Genomic DNA, 9312 nt, shown 5'->3' with positions numbered 1-9312 from the left:
CAGAACAAGACAACAAGCGAGTGGGTTGAGAAGCACGGGCGTGTTTCCTTAATTAACACAACCCCACAACGGCGCCTCATTTCATCGTGAAGCTATTGTGTTTGAAGATGAAATGGCGCTTCCACTTGATGTTCAAAGAGTTTATTTTTATGTTGCAATTGCTATGCTTTTGATTCGTGCTTCGAATGCAGCTTTAAGAAGTGGCCGAGCGTGATAGTGGAATGCTTCAATTTTGCACCAAAACTTCGTAAAGCTAACATGGACATGGTTCAATCAAGGACGCCGATGTCCGCTTCAATTTGCCAGCAGGCTAATTCGGATTAAATTACATCCAAAGCCGAATCTGACTCCTTTTTTCTCTGAGAATCGTGATGATTCTCATTAGCATTCAGGCATTCTCATGGAGCGTGGAATGAATGAGCAACTTTTCGCACATGATTATAACACCCCGCACTCCATTTCCACCACCACCACCAAGCAGCTGTTGGAATCGATCCTATGGTGGATGCGACGCGGAACAGCTGTGTCCAACGCGCTAACCACGTGTCCACGTGTAACATCCAGGCACCAAACATCCAGAGTGTAACGTTCCCTCCCCAAGCGAGTCGATTGAAAAAGACGAAAAGAAAAAAAAAAGCGCACACAAATTGAGTGATAAAAAAGGAAACTTTATGCTGCCTCCCGGGGGAAGGGGGCTGGGAGGCAGGTTTGCCAATTTGCATTTATGCTCTCGCGTGTGCGCGCGGATCGGAAGTATGCTGGGCATACGTATGTCGGCACCGATCGCACCGGATGTGTTCTACCAGGCAGGCCGTCCAACCGTCCATATGATTGGCCGGTACGCTGGTGGTGTAATACCAATGGTGCATGGTAACCCCGTTGGCCATCGGCAGAAAACATATGTGACCGAGAAGGATGCTGCGAACATCGCAGCAGCAGCAGTCAGGCAGATCGTTTGCCAATCTATAAAGCGAAAAGAGCTCATTTCCAGCTCGACTCGAACCCTCATTTTAGAAGCCAACACGCCTCACCTCACTCGACTCGTTGTCATAAATAGTGTTTGTCTGTTTCGGGAAAATAAAATCATAAACTTATGACCCTAACTTTCACCTCCAGCAGCAGCAGCAGCAGCAGCAGTGAATGTGTCGCGAGCAAATAAATCAGGTGAAAGGAAAGGTAGACACCGAGAGGGGTGAGCAACGGGATTGGAACACATCGAGTTCATTATCGGAATGCCCGGAGGATGTATTGCCGGGCATGTTGCGCTCCCCTGTTACCTCCGGGTCCCGTCTCAAAGGAGCAACACCACATTAACATACCGACATGCCGGGCGATGCGAGCCAGATCCATTTGCTGTTGTGGATCAGCCTGGCCCGGCCCGGCCCGGCCCGTCCCGGCCCCGGAAGATCAGTTTAACCTAATTTATCGCTCACATTATCCGGGAGACTAATGATCTCCTCGCACACTCGCTATGATGATGGTGCTGCTGCGTGGCTGCCGCTCTCTGTTCTGTTGCCGGTTGTTGAGAACAAATTTCCTAGCACCAGAGACAACATCTCATCTCGCGCCCGGCTCTACGTGTGTAGAGAGAGAGAGAGATTGGGCAAAATTACAAACGCATAACCGAAGGGAAAGGTCTTCCAATCGGTGAACGGAGGACGGTGCAAACGCGGCGGAAAAAGAATGGTGCAGGTGAAGGTGGGCGCAACATGCACGAAGAGACAGATAGAGAGAGAGAGAGAACGACACACCGGAGGGGCGCGGGAAGACATACGTTTTCTCGCTGTCTGCGACGTGCGTTTGTGTTTTTGATGTGGTTTGCTGCTAGACAACGACAACGAAAACGACGGTGACGACGATGACGATGCCGATGACGACCTTCCGTTGCGTCAGGTTCCGAAAACCGACGGGCCTCGGCGTTCCTACGGGAGTATGTATCAGGTTTGTTTCGTTCTCACCGATGTGGCCGCCTGAGGGCACCGATGCGAGGACACGGGATGATGATAAAAAAGAGTGAATGGGATGGGCTGGGTTGGGCGTGGGGCGTGGGCGTAACGACAACGCAGCCTACACTCGCACCCTAAATGGTGCCTAATGTCGCGTCGTAAGGTTCGATAATGGGTTATTTGGATAACGCGCGCGAGTGACGATAGATGAGCCCTTGAGAGCGAGCGCGCGCCAGTGTGTAACAGGTTACATCGTGGGGTAGGGATCCATCCGCCATCCATCGAAATTGAGGATCACTATGGGATGCGTTGAGTGTTGTGGATGCTGCATCATGGTTGGAATGAGGATTCTGTTCCTGGTCGATTGAAACAATTTTATATCAATTTTGGAAACTATTTTTCAGGTAATTGGTATTTAGGAAACAGTTTTCAGGATGCTTAGCACAAGAATTGTAATTCTGTAGAGTATACAACTCTTATTGGAAAGTCTTTCTTTGCGTTTAATTGAGTTAGTTGTAGTTTTGTGGTAAGCTTTAAACAAAAACTAAAAGGTGCTGAAATAATTTTGATTTTTCAGCAATGAAAAGTCAGATTAGTATAAAAGAAGATGCAAGTGCTTCATTAAACTGAAACATAGTACAGGGGTATTCGAATAGAAGTATTAAAATAATCAAAAGCACTATTCAGATTAAAGCACTGCACTGTAACTGACAGTGAATATGGCTTGAATAAAGTGGTTATTATAAAAAGATGCAAGATTTGATCAACTTTTCCAAAAGTTAAGATTAAATCTCTTCTAAGAGTCATTTACAGTATGCAAAAAAAGTTTATCAACCTCTTGCAAGCAATTTTGGGCTGAGAGTTTTCATGAAAAATCAGCCAAAATGTAAGTTTCTTGCAAGGGGTAGATAAACTTTTTTTTCATAATGTAGTTGTTTATAAACATGAACAAAATAAAGATGGAATACACTAAGCACTTTTTAAAACAATTTAGACAACCACTAACAAGACAAATCTTTCAAACTAGGATATACAACAACCGATATTACTTCTGCTGTTTTAGCCTATAGACTTTTACACAATGTCACAATGAGGAATTGAGGAAATCACCTCGCTCGCCACGTCCGTCACCCATAGTCCCAGGTAAGGCCAACAACGAACCGACAACAACAACAACAAGGCCGATATGGACTCTTCTTCCAACACCTAACAAACATGACGGCGCCTGTCAAGAAGCAGACGCGTGAGCACAAGAATTATGGACTCTCCTCGCACACTCTCCTTGCACACAGTACGGTACGGCGATCCGAAAAAGGATCCCCCGTCACGCGCCACGTTGTTTATGTTATCACCGTTGCACCCGATAGCTCAACGGCAGCACCACCAGCAGCAGTGGGCACGCTCGTTCACGGCCGCGTCCTTATCATCGGCCATTAGAGCCGACCGACAACCGACATTGTGTCGCCAACGCATCTCACATCACACGGCTCGCGGCCTAGGGTGCGCCACGCCAACAGCACGAAGGTGCCACCATCCATCCGTGGACAGACAGCGATGTCCGAGTGGGCCTCCTAGTACCTTCATCTGCTGCTTCACCACTGCGAGTGACCTAGGGCACATTGTTGGGAGTTGGAGTATCGCGCGGAATAGCGTTTTCAATCGCGATGCAGATGCAGGACGCCAGAGACGACACTAGAGACGGTTGAGCACCAGCGTACGGAAGCACGCGCGGACGCACTTTGCGGACCAATGCAAACGCACAATGAAGTGGTGGTCATTAATTTACTCGCTACTTTCGGCCATCGTCTGCTGTGTGGCACAAGGTCTTTCGCGGAATTGTGGTACTTCGCGGATGTACTGGCATGACAGACATTGCGAGTGAGTGAGTGAAGGAGAGTTATTAATTACCGATGACGACAAAGTTCGCGTGAAACCACTGGACTAGTGGCGTTAGATGAGCTGGAGCTGAGCAGGATTATAATCAGACATTGCATAGGCATGGTCCCAGATTAGATTGAAACATTTAGCTACAGTTGCCCTCAGGGAACAATAAAAGTAGGAGAACATGAATTGGAACATCTATTCATGGCGAGTGTTTCATAAATACAGATCACAAGACGTGCTATGTTCTTGATTTATGCAGCACTAGAATTGCTATGCGTCTTCCAGATGCCACGATCCAACAGGTAATGGCCGGGTCAAAGGCCAGGCAAACGATCGATGAACTTCTTCACCTGCATTGGCTGCATCGAGCAAACATTTACGCGACCTCGCTGGCATGCATATTTCAAGACGACGCATCAACGCATCTACGGAACACACCAGCACTCCCGTACGCCATTCCGGAATGGCAAGTCGCTGACAGGCCGCTGCCACTGCCGTTGACGGTATTTGGAAAATATAACAAACCACCCCCAACACCGCCCCCGTCCTTTTGACACCCATTTACGCCCAGGGCAAGGTGAGAAACCTTGCAGCTGCTACTGCTGGGGCTGCTACCGATGCCAAGCAAAGCGAACGTTGCAGTTTTGACACCCAACACCCCAGGCCAAACGGGAACGGGAGGAGGTGAGAATGCAACCGATGCAACTGGCAAGTGATCCGCGAGCGCGCGAGAAACTGTCAACGCGGGCGTGAAACATGCCCCGTCCGTTCGTTCGTCGTCTGTGTCGTGTCTGTGTAGGGGTGTGTGTGTGGGTGTGTGTAATGGGAAACTAAACGATCTTTAATTATCGTGCTAAATGGTGACAAATGGTGACCGGTGGTGTGGGTGGCCGTTGGCGTGAATGTTGGAAAATAAATTACCGGGCACGAGAATACGCGCGCACACGAAGTAACCGGAAGCCGAGCCGAACGGGGATGAAAACTGGAGAAGGAAGCGTGGGAGAGAGGATTACAGGATCGCGCTGGCGATGGCGATGGGTTTGACATATTGGGGTCGCTTTTTGCGTATTTAAACATCGTTTAAAGGACTTTAATTAAAAAGAGTCATTAATGGAAGACGGGAAGGTAAAATGAAATGCAATTAAAAGCATACAATTATGAAGCAACAGTAACAAGAATGCACTGTATTATTTACTCGATCGAACAATAGTGAATAATTAATTGATAGAAAGAGTCAAATAAAAGTGCAAATTTCACTCAATACATCATAAAAATTGGAAAAGAAACCATTTTAATTGATTTTTATATTAGAGCACAAACCTTTTAAGGCGCCGAAACTGTCAAAATGATGTTTTAAAATATTGCTTTCATGAAAGAAACCATTAACCCAATAATTCAATAGATGAAAACCGTTTCAAATAACAGTCGCCAATAGTAAAAAATTTAAAATAATAGTTCAATAATAGGAAACAGTGTCAAAGCGAAATTCCTGAACAATTTTGAAAGTAAAATGTTGACCCAAAATAAGAACCTGCTTCAATAGCTTCCCAGGTCGCTACTAACGCAATTATTGCTGCCGATCGAGCGAACAAACAATTGAAACATACCGTCTGGCACTGTTATCATTCATGGCTGTCCATAACTCCTCCTCTCCCCCCGGTTTTCGATGATCGCTGATGACAAATCCAAATAATCAAACACCTACCCGGCCAGCATCGCAGCAATCGAGGCTTGCTGGTGTGCTATGTGTTACCATTTTATGTTTATCGAAAACATAGAAAACCCTTGCGCGCACCGCGTAAAAAAGTGTCGGTGGCGCTGGTACTTTATGCTGCCAAAGCAAACACCATAAGCACACCGGGGCACCGAGCTAACGAACACAAACTAGAACAAAAAAGGAAATCCAAGCGCGATCGTCGTTCACCATCGCCAACAGCTTTATGGTGTACAGGGTATGGTTTCTGCTTAGAGCAGCCTCCTCCTCCCAAGGTAAGAAGGTGTTGGGTGGAGAGTTTATTTTTCTTCTCCGCTCGATCGATCGCGAGCCTGCCTGCCACTGAACAACGCGAGGGAACACGCCGACGTTTATTTATTTTTATTTCCGATTAACTGTTCCCGTCCGTCTCTGTCCGTCTGTCGCGGTTCCAGACACGTTCAGCGCTGCTCATCACCCCGCGACGCGCCGGTACTTCTCCAGCAGCAGCATCAGCGGATCAAGCACCGAGAATGCCAAGAAGCGCGCGTCCGACCGAACATCATCCGAACCATTGGGCCAGCAAGCAAGCAACATCAACAACCTTTCGCCTCTTCGAGTGTCTGGGTTGGTCGAGCGTCAAGAACGTCAAGTGTTCACACTCTTGTGGTTTCTGAAGGTTTTACCGACCCATCCCGTCTGTTGAGTATGAACTTCTACGAAGCGCCGATGAGGAGAAGTCAGAAGAGGAGAGGCAGAAGAGGAGAGGCAGAAGAACATGCGAGAGATGTTTTATTGATTTTACTTCTCCGATACGTTTTGAAGAAATGCCACGGCTAGCGTCTTCCATGAGCATCAGATAGGAGGTGGATAGAGTCTTCGCATCAATCTTGCGGCTAGAGAGCACCCACAGTTCAATGACTGTTGTGTCATCTTACACCAGGCTTGGAAGTAGCAAAGAAGAAAAGGAGGTAAAGTATAGGAGAAAAGTAAAGTTGAAGCGCATTGGGAACATATTGCAAGCGACCTTAGCAAGTGCTCCAGATTCCTATCTGATCGCTCTACTGCTCTCAAAAGCTTCAACTTACAACTCAACCGCACTAATCGTAGAGCCAGAAGACCTGTTTTCCACACACGAGTGCCAAGAAAGAAAGAAAAAAGTGTCCATAAATGTCCATGCCGTGAAGAAGCGCTGACGCAAAGAAAAACAAATATTGTCCCAAAGGGAAGCAACGGGCACGCACTCCGAAAGGGAACAAATAGCATTAACCCGTTCAATGCCGGCTAACGGTGCATCGATAAACATATTGGCCGCTCGAGCCGCTCTCGGCGCTTTGTTTACACCTTTTGATTCTATGTTTCGTTTTGTCTTTCCCCTCTGTGTACCTGCGTTTGCACCCTCCCTGCTCTATGCTTCTATGTTGACATGCTCGGTGCGAACACTCTCGCAGTGTGCTGTTACAATTTCTTGCTTTCCCGGAAGATTAAATGTCGAGTGGATTTCGAAATGGTTTTTGACCTTTTTTTTCTTCTCCTTCTTCTGTGGCTTCTTCTTTTGAGGAAACCGTCTCCACCCATGGGCTTTCTTTTCCGTGCTCGTCCTTTGTTTGTACAAGAAGTAGCAAGTCGAAATCGATATCCTCGATCGCACGAGGGAAGAAAGTGTTAATAATCATCAGTCGGGTTACCGGGGGGTGGTATGACAAGTGTCAGAACAAGTGAAACGTCACAAATCTCAACCGTATCGAATGACACACCCAGAGCACACCTTTCCTCCAAGGCACACGCTCTGCAAAGTGTTTCGCTTTTCAACAGAAAAAAAAACAGAAAACACTCAAGATACGAACTCCGGTGAGTAGACGCGTGAAATGAGAAGGCTGTTGAACTTAATGCTCGCCCAAGAAAAGGGCGTCGGAGCGGGCGGCCCATTGATCTTGGGTGTTAAATTTAACGCACCGAGCACTCCTCCCCTTAAAAAGTGCCACCAAAGACCGCTTCTCCCCCCGTTCCCGATGCCCCAGTGCAGCAGTGTCTTCTCGCGTCTCCGGAAGCTACTAAACGGACTGCAATGCCCCCAGCGCACAAGTGCCGCGGCATCTCGGTAGTCTGGAGGAGCGGGATGAGATTTATGAGCGCCGGTAATCGGAGGAGGGCAGCAGGGCTGCTGCTCATTAATCAATGTAGTAATTAAGAAAAACGCTCCCTCCCTAGTCAGTCGCTGGATTTCGAAAAAGGCGAGCGACATAATCACTGCCTCCCTTCCCTCCCAACAGCGCGGACGGTGTCAAGGCCAACTGATATCGAGGATACGACATTGAAAACGAACTGTTTATGCGCCAGCGTACCTTATGGACCGGAACGGGATGGACTATCGCAGCAGCAGCACCGGCGATAGGAGGGGATCGCCCGTAGAGGATCGGTCGTCGGTTGGGGGGCTGTTGTCTGTCTGTCACTTTAGCTGAAACGAATAAATCAATTTCAAAAATGATTATTGTGTTCTGCTACAATTCCGAACGCATTAATTTTAATAAGAAAAACGACGGATCTGATACGAAATCTATTAACGCTGGCCGAAAGGTCTCGAGGCCAGGACGGTCGACGATTAAGTGATCTTAAAATGGAACATCGAGGCCACAGTGTTCTAGGGGTGACGCTCGAATGCGAATGCTTCAATTGTTATTGTCCGTCTGCTCGCGCCCTAAGTATACAACAGCTTCAAAGGAACGCATTGTACTCCAGAGAGCAAACCTTGCCCTCAAATGCCCTCGATTCCCTGCCGATCTGAAGCAGTCGTTTGTCGGAGAATTTGAAACAATTTCTAGCTAGTGGTGGGCTCCCCGGGGGGGTCCCGGGTTTTTGGCCCCAAACAAACATTCGAACCCAACCGACCGAAGGCAATAGACAGACGAAATGGGGACCGGTAGGAAAGGCGTAGCCGGTATTGGAATTGGAAATCAATATTTAGATAAGATAAGACGAGCGGCGGGAATGGGTGACCCAGATAGATCGACGAACCAGCAGCAAATGCAATGGAAAAAGGGGCCGAGGGGGCCACCTTTGAATGTGAGCAAGAGCTGCGCAGCTGCAGGACGCGCTGTTCCTGGTACGTTTTCGTTAGTGTCGCAAAACAGCAAAAATTTAAACATTTTAAAGGTCTAATCGATGGGACGGCGGGAAGGGTACGCCATGCCGATGGTTATCAAAGAGGTCTATTGTTTGGCTGTTTGGTCGTGCCGTCACGTAGCGGTAGCGCTTGTTATGCACGGGAATTGGATTAGGAGATCCAGTGCGATCGCGTGCTGTTGCCATGGCTCGTGACGATTTGGAGATGAATACATTACATTCATTGCAGATCGATCAGCAATCGGTTCGGTAAACAGTGACGGGCGAATTAATAAGATCAGATGAGCATATTTCTATGGATAGTTTCTTATGCCTGGATAGTGAAGTCATCCATGAAGCAATTATTTTTTGTCACTTCTATTTGTGTCGCGACAAATCTGCAGGAATATGAAGTTTAATTTAGATCAAAGCAAATGATGAGCGACAACTTGCATGCACTTTTTAGAATGTAATAGTATCGTTTTCTCTAAATTTTCCACTTTTGATTCTTTTTTGACATTTAATTGACAAAAGCTCGTCATGTAGCAATAGAAATGGCATATCATCCCTACAGAACATTTGGCTGCAGTTCTTTTATTAATTGAAGATTTGAAGTACTTTAAACAATAAAAAGCAAACCAGCAAAAAAGTTTTATCATACAGAATGTCTGAGTCACTCCTCATCAA

General features: G+C 47.2%; 1 protein-coding gene across 1 annotated transcript in view; it reads right to left on the bottom strand.

Annotated features, from left to right (window-relative positions):
* Positions 1–7983, bottom strand: part of LOC126578829 (insulin-like growth factor-binding protein complex acid labile subunit) — a 107261-nt gene extending 99278 nt beyond the window's left edge. Inside the window, exon 1 of the mRNA XM_050241763.1 lies at positions 7869–7983. The gene's annotated coding sequence lies outside the window, so the exon portion shown is untranslated. The remainder of the gene's footprint in view (positions 1–7868) is intronic.
* Between the last annotated feature and the right edge of the window lie 1329 nt (positions 7984–9312).

Source organism: Anopheles aquasalis, chromosome 3 (assembly GCF_943734665.1).
Source record: "Anopheles aquasalis chromosome 3, idAnoAquaMG_Q_19, whole genome shotgun sequence".
In the NCBI taxonomy this organism is placed as follows: domain Eukaryota; kingdom Metazoa; phylum Arthropoda; class Insecta; order Diptera; family Culicidae; genus Anopheles; species Anopheles aquasalis.
Note: the sequence above shows the minus strand (reverse complement) of the source record. Positions and strands in the feature narration are given on the sequence as shown.